Source organism: Antedon mediterranea, chromosome 4 (genome assembly GCF_964355755.1).
Source record: "Antedon mediterranea chromosome 4, ecAntMedi1.1, whole genome shotgun sequence".
NCBI lineage: Eukaryota > Metazoa > Echinodermata > Crinoidea > Comatulida > Antedonidae > Antedon > Antedon mediterranea.
Window position 1 is genome coordinate 17,786,823 of NC_092673.1, and position 14,116 is coordinate 17,800,938.

General features: G+C 30.9%; 1 long non-coding RNA gene across 1 annotated transcript; it reads left to right on the top strand.

The window, feature by feature from the left end:
- LOC140047985 (uncharacterized) lies at positions 1-944 on the top strand. Its single transcript, XR_011845013.1, has 3 exons — positions 1-72; positions 388-473; positions 890-944. It is a non-coding gene; the product is annotated as an uncharacterized lncRNA (long non-coding RNA).
- The last annotated feature ends 13,172 nt before the right edge of the window (positions 945-14,116 follow it).

Genomic DNA, 14,116 nt, shown 5'->3' on the forward strand with positions numbered 1-14,116 from the left:
TGGAATGCTTAAAGTGATTGGACAAGAAGGAGTGGGTAAAACATCCCTCATAAATGCCTTACTTGGAAAGGAGTAAGTACTATTAGTAGTTCAGTACAGGGAAATGAACATAAGAAGTATGTGAGTCAACTAAAGAATACAAACTAGCCATTTTCTTGAATTTTTGTAATGGAAGAGAGTTAATAACTTTTTTGGCACATATAATATTGATAGATATCCAAAAGTTCATAATTTCATCCTAAGGGGAAGTGCACTCCTCTAGCCCCCCCCCCCCCCTCCCCCACCCTCCCACTTGCTTAAGAGCCTGTTTCAATAAACCATTTATTTATTATTACCACTTTTTAAGTGTCACAATTTGAATACTGATATAAATGATATTTACTTCAGATTTGAGAAAGCTCATAACATTACAAATGGCATAGCAGTAATAAGAACAGCAAGCACAACATGGAATGAGGCTACAGCTGATAGTGGTAAACATAAATACAAATTAGCATTGTTATTATTATCCCTATCATTAAAAACACATAGAGTCTCACAGTGAAACACTATACTACATTTTGACAAAGACCATGGGGTTAGAGATGGAATTAATAGTGGTTACTGTAAGCAAAGATGAACAGAGAATACTGCTGATACTTTTAGGATAAGTGAAAACAATTAGCATTATCCCCAGACAAGATCTCACAGTAAAACGGTATACTGCACACTGAAAGATAAATTGAAAATATTTTTGGATATTAATTTGCATATTAGCAATAGAGTAACCGGAATAATGTACATAGAGGCTAATTGTCAAACATCTAATTTTCACATTTCATTTCAATATTATAGATATTTATTAATATTTTACTATTAATAAAACCAATATGATTATATTTTTCTAAAGGTAACCCTTCAAAACAGTATACAAAAATGGTCGCTGATAAACTGAGAGGAATGGTAAGTTCATTTAAATAGTGCCTAGATTCTAATACTGCTAAATTAATTAATTAGACTTTATATAAGTCTTAAACTAAACGGCATGGAATAATTATAAAAACAGTCAACAAAAAATGCTTAATATCATTTTTTTCTTGTGTCAGGTTGACAATGAATCTCCAGCAGCAGGTATGGAATTTCCTTTTAAATTTTGTTTTTTGTCAATAATACTTAAAGATAAGAATATCTAAGAATTTTTAGTTATTAATGTTGCACAACTTGTTTTTAACATTTGCACTTCTAAGTGACATAAATTAACGTTTTCATATTAGCTGAGTTTGAGTGAAGTTTAAATCCCTTGTTGGTAAAGTTCTCGTTTCAGTTTAGCCTTATAATTCCTGTAATATAATGTTCTGCTCTAATAGACAATTTTGTTTTGTAATAAAACTTTCAGTTTACTATTATAATTTGTATTACTGTATTTTGTACAAGATACAAGATAACTTTATTGTCAAAATTGTTAACAATTTCGAGATATGTTTTGTACCTGAGTAGAATAAATAATACGATGTGATAACTATAAATAAATACAAATGATACAAGTGACTATCTTGAAAAGTTTTTGTTAAATAAATTGCATGCTATGTACATTGAGGAAAATCTGAAACGGTGTGTGGATATTTTTTTCTGTGTCAGTCTAACCCTTCCTGATCTACTTATAATGATGTCTGAATGTAATGGGTGGGTCTTGCATAATTGTGTCAAATTTCTGAAGTATGAATGCATTAAACATTTCATCTAAAGGTTTCACTTCTACACCGATAACTCTGTTGGCCTTATTTACTAATCTCTGAATTTGACTTTTACTGTTTACATTAATATGAGAAAACCAAACAATAATGCAATAAGAAATGATTGATTGAACAACATATGAATGAAACATATGAATGAGATGAGAACTAACATTAAACCGTTTCATTTTGTATATAAAGTACATTCTCTTATTAGCCTTGGTACGGAGTTCTTTAGTGTTGCTCTCCCAATTTAGTTTATTATCAATTATAATCCCAAGTAGACCTTTTGTAACTAGAATAATGCCAATTATTTACAAAAATTATAATTTATTTTGTTATTGACAATCCACAACCATTTAGAATAATCTGATATTTTAAAAATGTATTTTCCCAATCTAAAGTAGCTAAAGAAACATACAATCTCCATTGTGGTTATTTGATCAATTAACCAATCTGTATAACACTTTTCTAAATATACTATGACAATGATATTGACTTTAATGATGATTACTACTACAAAAATGACAACAACAGTGATGATAATGAATACAACAATGATAATGAGATCAATGAAAATGATTAGAATGATAACTGATGAACAATAATGATAATAATAATTATGATAATATTAATGATGCTATCCTACATAAGTGTTGAGTGTGACAAAAAAAATATTTCACTGCAGGTACTGAAGCTATGCCATTTGATATAGAGGAACAGTTAGATAAAGATGTAATTCAGGCTATTGAGCAAAATAAGGGGGAAACATATGAAGACACGTTCAACATCTGGGATCATGGGGGACAACACATGTACCATGGTATACATCGTGTAAGTTATGATTGTATTTGCTTTGAATAAAGGTCCATAGACATATAGTATTCTTCTATTCTTCAATATAATAACAACATTGATTATTTACACAGTGCTTAAATAAAGGTTGTAAGTCCATAGACATATAGTATTCTTCTATTCTTCAATATAATAACATTGATTATTTACACAGTGCTCAAATAAAGGTTGTAAGTCCATAGACATATAGTATTCTTCTATTCTTCAATATGATAACAACATTGATTATTTATACAGTGCTCAAACAAAGGTTGTAAGTCCATAGACATATAGTATTCTTTTATTCTTCAATATAATAACAACATTGATTATTTACACAGTGCTTAAATAAAGGTTGTAAGTCCATAGACATTTTATTCTTCTATTCTTCAATATAATAACAACATTGATTATTTACACAGTGCTCAAATAAAGGTTGTAAGTCCATAGACATTTTATTCTTCTATTCTTAAATATGATAACAACATTGATTATTTACACAGTGCTCAAATAAAGGTTGTAAGTTCATAGACATATAGTATTCTTCTATTCTTCAATATGATAACAACATTGATTATTTACACAGTGCTCAAATAAAGGTTGTAAGTCCATAGACATATAGTATTCTTCTATTCTTCAATATAATAACAATATTGATTATTTACACAGTGCTCAAATAAAGGTTGTAAGTCCTTAGACATTTTATTCTTCTATTCTTCAATATAATAACAACATTGATTATTTACACAGTGCTTAAATAAAGGTTGTAAGTCCATAGACATTTTATTCTTCTATTCTTCAATATAATAACAACATTGATTATTTACACAGTGCTCAAATAAAGGTTGTAAGTCCTTAGACATTTTATTCTTCTATTCTTCAATATAATAACAACATTGATTATTTACACAGTGCTCAAATAAAGGTTGTAAGTCCATAGACATTTTATTCTTCTATTCTTCAATATGATAACAACATTGATTATTTACACAGTGCTTAAATAAAGGTTGTAAGTCCATAGACATTTTATTCTTCTATTCTTCAATATGATAACAACATTGATTATTTACACAGTGCTCAAATAAAGGTTGTAAGTCCTTAGACATTTTATTCTTCTATTCTTCAATATGATAACAACATTGATTATTTACACAGTGCTTAAATAAAGGTTGTAAGTCCTTAGACATTTTATTCTTCTATTCTTCAATATGATAACAACATTGATTATTTACACAGTGCTTAAATAAAGGTTGTAAGTCCATAGACATTTTATTCTTCTATTCTTCAATATAATAACAACATTGATTATTTACACAGTGCTTAAATAAAGGTTGTAAGTCCATAGACATATAGTATTTTTCTATTCTTCAATATGATAACAACATTGATTATTTACACAGTGCTCAAATAAAGGTTGTAAGTCCATAGACATTTTATTCTTCTATTCTTCAATATGATAACAACATTGATTATTTACACAGTGCTCAAATAAAGGTTGTAAGTCCATAGACATATAGTATTCTTCTATTCTTCAATATAATAACAATATTGATTATTTACACAGTGCTCAAATAAAGGTTGTAAGTCCATAGACATTTTATTCTTCTATTCTTCAATATAATAACAACATTGATTATTTACACAGTGCTTAAATAAAGGTTGTAAGTCCATAGACATTTTATTCTTCTATTCTTCAATATGATAACAACATTGATTATTTACACAGTGCTTAAATAAAGGTTGTAAGTCCATAGACATATAGTATTCTTCTATTCTTCAATATAATAACAACATTGATTATTTACACAGTGCTCAAATAAAGGTTGTAAGTCCTTAGACATTTTATTCTTCTATTCTTCAATATGATAACAACATTGATTATTTACACAGTGCTCAAATAAAGGTTGTAAGTCCATAGACATATAGTATTCTTTTATTCTTCAATATAATAACAACATTGATTATTTACACAGTGCTTAAATAAAGGTTGTAAGTCCATAGACATTTTATTCTTCTATTCTTCAATATAATAACAACATTGATTATTTACACAGTGCTCAAATAAAGGTTGTAAGTCCATAGACATTTTATTCTTCTATTCTTAAATATGATAACAACATTGATTATTTACACAGTGCTCAAATAAAGGTTGTAAGTTCATAGACATATAGTATTCTTCTATTCTTCAATATGATAACAACATTGATTATTTACACAGTGCTCAAATAAAGGTTGTAAGTCCATAGACATATAGTATTCTTATATTCTTCAATATAATAACAACATTGATTATTTACACAGTGCTCAAATAAAGGTTGTAAGTCCATAGACATTTTATTCTTATATTCTTCAATATGATAACAACATTGATTATTTACACAGTGCTCAAATAAAGGTTGTAAGTCCATAGACATTTTATTCTTCTATTCTTCAATATGATAACAACATTGATTATTTACACAGTGCTTAAATAAAGGTTGTAAGTCCATAGACATTTTATTCTTCTATTCTTCAATATGATAACAACATTGATTATTTACACAGTGCTTAAATAAAGGTTGTAAGTCCATAGACATTTTATTCTTCTATTCTTCAATATGATAACAACATTGATTATTTACACAGTGCTTAAATAAAGGTTGTAAGTCCTTAGACATTTTATTCTTCTATTCTTCAATATGATAACAACATTGATTATTTACACAGTGCTTAAATAAAGGTTGTAAGTCCTTAGACATTTTATTCTTCTATTCTTCAATATAATAACAACATTGATTATTTACACAGTGCTCAAATAAAGGTTGTAAGTCCTTAGACATTTTATTCTTCTATTCTTCAATATGATAACAACATTGATTATTTACACAGTGCTCAAATAAAGGTTGTAAGTCCATAGACATTTTATTCTTCTATTCTTCAATATGATAACAACATTGATTATTTACACAGTGCTTAAATAAAGGTTGTAAGTCCATAGACATTTTATTCTTCTATTCTTCAATATGATAACAACATTGATTATTTACACAGTGCTCAAATAAAGGTTGTAAGTCCTTAGACATTTTATTCTTCTATTCTTCAATATGATAACAACATTGATTATTTACACAGTGCTTAAATAAAGGTTGTAAGTCCATAGACATTTTATTCTTCTATTCTTCAATATAATAACAACATTGATTATTTACACAGTGCTTAAATAAAGGTTGTAAGTCCATAGACATATAGTATTCTTCTATTCTTCAATATGATAACAACATTGATTATTTACACAGTGCTCAAATAAAGGTTGTAAGTCCATAGACATTTTATTCTTCTATTCTTCAATATGATAACAACATTGATTATTTACACAGTGCTCAAATAAAGGTTGTAAGTCCATAGACATATAGTATTCTTCTATTCTTCAATATGATAACAACATTGATTATTTACACAGTGCTTAAATAAAGGTTGTAAGTCCATAGACATTTTATTCTTCTATTCTTCAATATAATAACAACATTGATTATTTACACAGTGCTCAAATAAAGGTTGTAAGTCCATAGACATATAGTATTCTTCTATTCTTCAATATAATAACAACATTGATTATTTACACAGTGCTCAAATAAAGGTTGTAAGTCCATAGACATTTTATTCTTCTATTCTTCAATATGATAACAACATTGATTATTTACACAGTGCTCAAATAAAGGTTGTAAGTCCATAGACATTTTATTCTTCTATTCTTCAATATAATAACAAACATTGATTATTTACACAGTGCTTTAAAAAAGGTTGTAAGTCCATAGACATTTTATTCTTCTATTCTTCAATATAATAACAACATTGATTATTTACACAGTGCTTAAATACTTTTTTTACAATTTTGTTTTAAATATTTATTTACTACACTATTAATTTTTAATAGAGAACAATTGCACTTGATAAAAAGATCTCAGTGTTTGAGTATTGATGTTTCAGAAGTTTTTATCTTCCTTTACTGTAGGAAATAATAGTTGTGCATATTTCTTTTTTCCTAGATGTTCATGACATCGGAAGCCCTTTACATCGTAGTGTTTGATCTCAGTACCCCTCTTAATGATCCTGCCATTACCATTGATTCAAATGGAGTAAGTATTTAAAGACAATGTTAAGGTAAAGGTATTTGTGATTAAAGATACCTACCAGAAGAGTGAGACGATTAAGAAAAAAATATGACTATTTTATTTTATTTTAATCAAATAAAGATATAATGTGTAGTGTTTTTTTTCTTTCAGCATAAACGTAAACATCATTGGACCAATCTCCAGTTCATATTATCTTACATCCAGACAGTTTATTCTCATAGTCGTATTGTGAGAAAAAACATAGAAAAGGGAGTTCACGAACCAACTATTCTTATTGTAGGTACACATAAGGGGAAACTTGGCAGGACTGAAGAACAACAAAATGATGAGGTTATATACTTTCATTATTAAACTAGTAACCAGTATACATTTCTGTTCTAAAAGCTAATTTAAAGAAAGTATGACTACTAGAGAGCTGTATTGAATACATTTATATCAAAAGTTCTTGAATGTATTCAATACAGTATCCTAATGGAGGTCTTTATAAAGTTTTGAGGTGTACTTTTATCTTTTTTTACAACCAGGCCAAGATGTCATTCAAAAAGATCCATGATGTGATTAAAAGTCAACCATATGGAAAGCATGTATATCACCGATATTTTGCCATTGAAAACAGCCAAGAAACTACAGATAAGAGCTTTAGTGATCTCAAACAAGTTATTGATGAGCTTATGAAAGCTTTAGAAAAGGAAATTCCTTTGAAGTGGATGCGTTTCCGATGTGAACTAGATTATCTAAGAAGAGAAAAACACTTTTCTTTGTGTCGTTTAGGAGAGGTAAGTTTTATTAGCATCATTTTTTGTTTCTGTTTTTACAGAAAAAAGAAACATTTAACAAAAAAATTTATTAATATTACATTTTACACAGACAATCCAATATACAGTTATTATTTATTTATTATATTTATTACTAAAAGACGTCAGTGAAGGAGAGGGCTAACCAGTTCAAATGCACTTCTACAACAACCAAAACCATATTTGCATTGGATAATGAAAAAAGAGTCAAGAAAACATTAATTATTTACAAAATTCAAATGTATCTAGGCCTAGAAACATTCAAAATAAGACAAAAAATAGTAAATTAAAAATTTATTTAATTTATTTATTCTTGGTTCTAGAAATATCAGTAAATAGTTAAATATTTTGGCGCATATGGCGTTTCATATGTTTTAATACAAAAATAAAAATGCCAACTGGTGGACTATAATGCCTTGTCTACACTATCAAACTTTATGATGTGTCCAAATATGGTAGTGGTATGCCCATAGATGGTAGTGATATGACATCATCATGTCCATACTGTATATGGGCACATAACTTTGTTTTGGCACATAAAGTTTGATAGTGTAGACAGAGCTTAACATATAAAAGAAAATAACTACAGCCTTGGGGCAAGTCAGAATTTTGTTATTAGCTAAAATTATGTAGATTGACAATTGACACATACACAAATAGAAACCCATGTGCAAACATCAACAGACAGTAATATTAACCTATTTTTATTATATTATTATGAAACTTATTTATATAACACCAATTGTTTTATATTGTTTGATGGAGGTTTGTATGGTGAAATTAAATGTTGATATCAAGTTTTGCGGTACACCACCTATATATAGTTCTGTATTTGATTAATATACTTTGGTCGTCCTCAGGAGTGAGAATGCTTTGTGATAATTGTTTTGTTGTTATTGATTTTCCACATACAGATACAGAACAACATAAAATTCATGATGAAAAAAGAGTTGTGTGGCTGCAAATATGAACTTTAAGGCTTTCCCATGAACAAAACAATAAATGCACTTCAATTGAATAAGAATGAAATTTAAAATCTAAACAAACTTTTATTTATTTTATATTCAAAATTGTCAAAAAGTCAGTCTCTCCATGGTGATGTACTTTTGCTTCTGTATTTTTACCTCCGCCAAGGAGGTTATGTTTTCACCCCTGTATGTGTGTGTGTGTGTGTTTGTGTGTGTGTCTGTGAACAGCCTGGAGGCCACAGTTTTTATCCGATTCTAACCAAATTTGGACACAATGATCTATGCCCAAAAAGCTCGGACGAGTTCGAATTTGAGGGGGAAAGGTCATAGGTCAAGGTCACAACTAACAAAAAACTATTTTACTGCCTAGAGACCACAGTTTTGATCCGATTCTCACCAAACTTAGCCACAATGATCAATGACACATCATATAATTGTGGTTAAATTTTGAAGGGTCAGGGTCAAAGATCAAGGTCCACAAAAAAAAAAAAAAATCAAAAAATAATTAAAAAAAAAAATCCTCAGTGAGACTTGAACCAGCGATCTCAACTGTGAGAGGCTGGATACATAACCATTACACCACACTGTCATCCACAACTTTGTAGTGTGCAGTTAACATATTTACACTTAGAACTAATAAAAAAAATGTAAAAAAAAAAATATTCAGGGGCCATTTTATGTAGGGGAATTTTACAGTAGGCGGAGGTTTGTACTCTCGGAGTACCCTCTAGTTGTATAATATTTTACAATGCGCTTTGGGATTCCATATGCTGCAAATATTTCAAACATTCTTTTTTGATTAATAGAGTCAAATGCACGCTTAAAGTCTTCAAAAAACATGTGTCCTATGTATTGTAAAATGTGTAAAATTCACTTTATATCTGTTGAATTATAGGCCTATCTGTAAAATATAGAAATTAGGAGAAATTTAGGGGAAATTTTGCGGACACTCTCGTGTTATGGAGTACTGTTGTTGTTGCGAACTCCTTGACTGATTGTGTCGAATAAATAAATGAAAAATGAAATGGAAAATAATAAGAGTATATTTACATAAATTTTACAAAATATTCTGATTTTGAAATATTTTATTATTTCTTTAGCTGAAAATGCTGGCAAGCAACTATGGTATTGTTGACGAATTGGAAGTATCAGTCCTGCTTCACTTCCTGTATGATCTTGGTGAAATTGTTTACATGCCTGACAACAAATTATTAAGAGATAAAGCAGTGTTAGATCCGATGCAGCTGGTTGAAATTGTTACTGCATTTGTAACAGTCATTCGACCAGAATATCCAGTAAGTAGGTTCATAAAAATCTTAATTCAGTGATCCTTGGGGAAATAATAGAGGTACATGTGAATTTCTATATCATTCATGTATCAAATGCAATATCTGACAGTTACCTTATAGTTTAACATTGAGTGATTGTATAAGGGTTTAAACATGTAATTGCATCTATAATTCTGCTGTTTGATAACTTAATAAACACAAAATCATATGTATGGCTAATTGGCGGTATTTTTTTTAGCTGCCCATGTTTAGCAAAGCTTTTGATAAACTTGGCGAGGGCATACTGGAGGAAGACTTGTTGCGTGAATTATGGAAAAAGCGTAAAGTTGACGAAGGAAAGAATTTTGAGTTCCTTGTAGCACTGATGATTCAATTAGGTTTCATTTGTGAGAGAAAGACAACCAGCAGCCAAGATGTGGCAAGTACATCTACAGTAGGTTTTATTCAGTTATCTTTTATTAAGATTATGTAAAAAATATATTTTGGTGTGATACATAATTGGTGAAATTTTACATAAATTTTCAAAATATTTGTAGGGTTATGACATTTTGGTTAAACATCCTGCTGAAAGATGTTTTTAACATGTACAGGAAATGATCTTTACTTATTAAAAGAAATCTAAATGGCATTTTACAAATCAACAATTTCAGGAATCTGTTGGAAAGCGATCATTCTTTGTGCCACTACGCCTTGCTTTCAAGACATCAAGTGAAGTGAAACCAGCGCCTGATGATTCACAATCTATCAGTATCTATTACGACTTTAAGGGATATCTGCCAGATGTATTGTTTCCATACATGATTATTGATTTCCTCAACAAATTTCAAAAGAAAGGAGTTGACCCAATACTGTTGTATAATCATGCTGTACTCTACTTAGACCAAGATCATCATGTGACTTTATCTCTTGTCAAACTTGTGACTAAGAAGAATGAGCAAAAGTTCTTGTTAAAGGTATGACAGATTCTATTGCTATTTGAATGTTTAATATTTTTGATTGATTTAATTTTTAGTCAAAAGCAAAACCATTCTGTTAACAGCCCTGCAATTATCATAAATCAATAAATAGATCTTATTACTAGTTTTATATTCATTGTTGAGAATTTATTTTCAATATTATAAATTTAGGATATAGAAATGTCACAACTAAGTTTTCCTTTCAGATGACTATTAAAAGAACAGCAAGTTTTGGTAATGAGAAATATGACCCTTCCTCTGAAGCTTGTAAAAAGGTTTGTAACAACCATTTGTTGATTACTATATGAATAATTGTTTGACATTACAAGATATTAACAATAATTAATTATATCAAATAAAAACAAAGAGTTTGCTTTCTGCTATTTGTTTAACAAAATGATGCCAGTAATCTATATTATAAGTGAGAGAGTTTGTCTGTCTGTCTGTCTGTCTGTTTGTTTGTTCGTTATACAAATTTTTGTTACTGCACGTAATCTTACATATGGGGTATCAAAATGACCGCAATTGTACCGGGAATGTTCAACATCATCCGCTGCCTAGGATCCAAGTTAGGGACCAAAATGTGGTCAAAACCCCCCACTTTCGATGTTTGTTCGTTATACAAATGTCTGTTTCTGCACGTAACCATACGTATGGGGTATCAAATGATAGCAATTGTACCCGGAAGGTTTTAAACTACATTTACAAAAATTCCACCGACTTCTGGGGTTTTTGTGGGAGGGGTGGGGGGTGGAGGTTTGTTGTGGTGGTTTGTGATGTCATATTTGCTAGGGCTCGGGGTTGTAGGCTATCGAATTGTAAATTATACTATAAAGGTTTTACAGTATTTCAATTATCCTCAGGAAAGTGTTTGGGGAAATATAGATATAGATAATATACATATTTCAATCATTAACCAATATGACACCTATTCAATTACACATTTAGCAAAGTACTTTAACCATATCCAGCTATGTATCGGTCTTTTGGATTGTCTCATTACAGACAGCCATTCCTGTGTGAACATACACACGTTGTTTACTGTTACTGTGTAAAACTACACACCATGCCTCCAAGGAAAAAACGTCCATTGTGGGAGAGTGGGGTTTGGGAGTTGGGGTTCAGGGGATAGTGGGGATTTTGCTTAGACCAGAATTGTGTTTGGAAATGTTAAAGTATTTAATTATCCCTGGGAAAGCGGCTGGGAGTTTGGGGTGGGGATGTAGGCCTATCACCATGACCGAAACTGTATTTGGAATGTTTTAAACTACATTTGAAAACTGCCACTGAGGGATTATGGGTTGGGAGTGATAATAACATAATTTGTACTGGAACAGTCTTCAACACATCACCCAGTGTATCTGGGGTGTGTTTGTAGGGGGAGGAGGAAGAGTGAAAATACTGGCGTAATGAAGTAGCCTATATGCTTGGAATTGTACTAGGAAAAGTTACTATATTTGAACTGTCTAGGGGAGGAGTTAAGGTGTGTTGATTGTGGCTGGTGGTGAGAGGAGAAAGAAGGCTGGAGGACCGCAGTATCTAAATTAGATACATGACCGAAACTGGGAATGTTTAAAACTACATTTGAAAACTGCCACTGAGGGATTATGGGTTGGAAGTGATGGCTATCATAATTTGTACTGGTGAGAGGAGAAAGAAGGCCGGGGGACCGCAGTATCAACATTATATATTTTAATTATCAGCCAATATGACACCTACTCATTTACACAGTTTACAACGTACTTAAGCCATAGGCCTATCATAGCTATGTATGCCCTCTCAATTTGAAGCTAAAGTTTAATTGAATTTGTCCTTCACTGTAAAGGGTGTGGGGTGTTATTAAGGGGTGGAGGTTGGTGCGTATACGGAGATACTGGCGTCGGGTGTTATGTACTGAGAAGGCTTTAAACTCATTTTGAAACCCGCCCTGGGGCGGGTATAATTGCTAGTAAGTATTAAAATTGTATTTTTGTTGTCAAAAGTCAATGAAAACTTTTTGGGGGCCGCATACAGGAAGTACTTTAAAAACAGAAGATCTTTAATGTGTACTACTGATTCAAAAGCATATATTTGATATACAATATTATTCTTATTGTGTGTCCTAAATTGTCAATTTGCAGTGTGCTGTACATTATGTTGTTAGAAATCAACATTCAATTTTATATTTTTAGGCATTGTCAACGGTTGAGATGTCATTTGAACTTCCTAAAGATGGTGGTAGAAGAGGGATTCAGTTTGAGAGATGCATACTTTGTGACAAGTGTAGTGATACATTAGGAAAGAAGCATATTCAAATTCTTGAGGATCTCCAGCATGAGAAGTTGCCATGTAATAAAGATGGCAAGCTTGTTGAGATGGATGTGGCACGTTACAAGAGACTATTTGGAAGTAAGAATAATAATACAGTAGTAATATAACAAATGTACAGCATACTGTATCCTTTAATACATAATATTAGTTAATAAATCCCTTTAAAGGCATTGAATTAATATTGTTTTGCAGTATGTTGTCTTATACACATCATTTTTAATTTGTGGTAGAGTAGTTGCTGGGGCGGATCCAGAGGGGGGGGGGGGGGCCCACGGGGTCCGGACCCCCCCCCCCTAAATTTTAAGGGTGCCCTTTTTTTAGAGGTTCAATATTTTATTCGTGTGACATATTTGTGTGTATATTAGTATGCACAGAGTAGGCTACACTAACCCCAAAAATTGTGACGCGTGATGATCTCTACTTAAACTTCTAAAAATAGATCGTTTCACATACTACAGAGGGCGCATGTAAACTTTTTACGATTCAACTCCGCGTACGTTACCATGCGCGCTATGTCATTGACGCGATTATTTGTCCATTGGTAAACACATTTTTGTATTATTATTCTGAAAATAATTGAACAGTAAACATAATTCTTTTGAGTATTTGTTTATTTACATATCATACATTCCATCAGATCAACTATTTTTAATTTCCATAATACATCCAACCAAACATGTAAAAAATGTAGTTAAAATATCGTACTATCTAGCGTGTACGACCATACGCGGTAGATTGTTTACTCAAAAATCATCGAACGGTCCTTTACACTATTCAACCTTGTTTTTGTAGTTGAGCCTCTCATGACCTGGGATTTGTTTGTCTTCCTACGCCAAGATAATATAGTTCTACAATCCATGTGCTTTTTTCTCTGAGAAATATTATAGGCCTAAGTGCCAAAAAAATGTTTTTTTCTCGATATGAAGCCTTTATTATTCAAATCTTTAGAAAAATCACACATACCATAAAGAAGGTTCATTTATTTCATTTTTGAAACAATATTTGTGAAAATTACGTGAGGCTCAACTACAAAACCACCATTTTGTGATATGATGTCATCGTAAGCCAATCAAAGCTGAGCTTTCCCGCGATCGGCAGAGCTCACGGTTGAATGATTTTGGATTCTGGCTATTTGATTGGT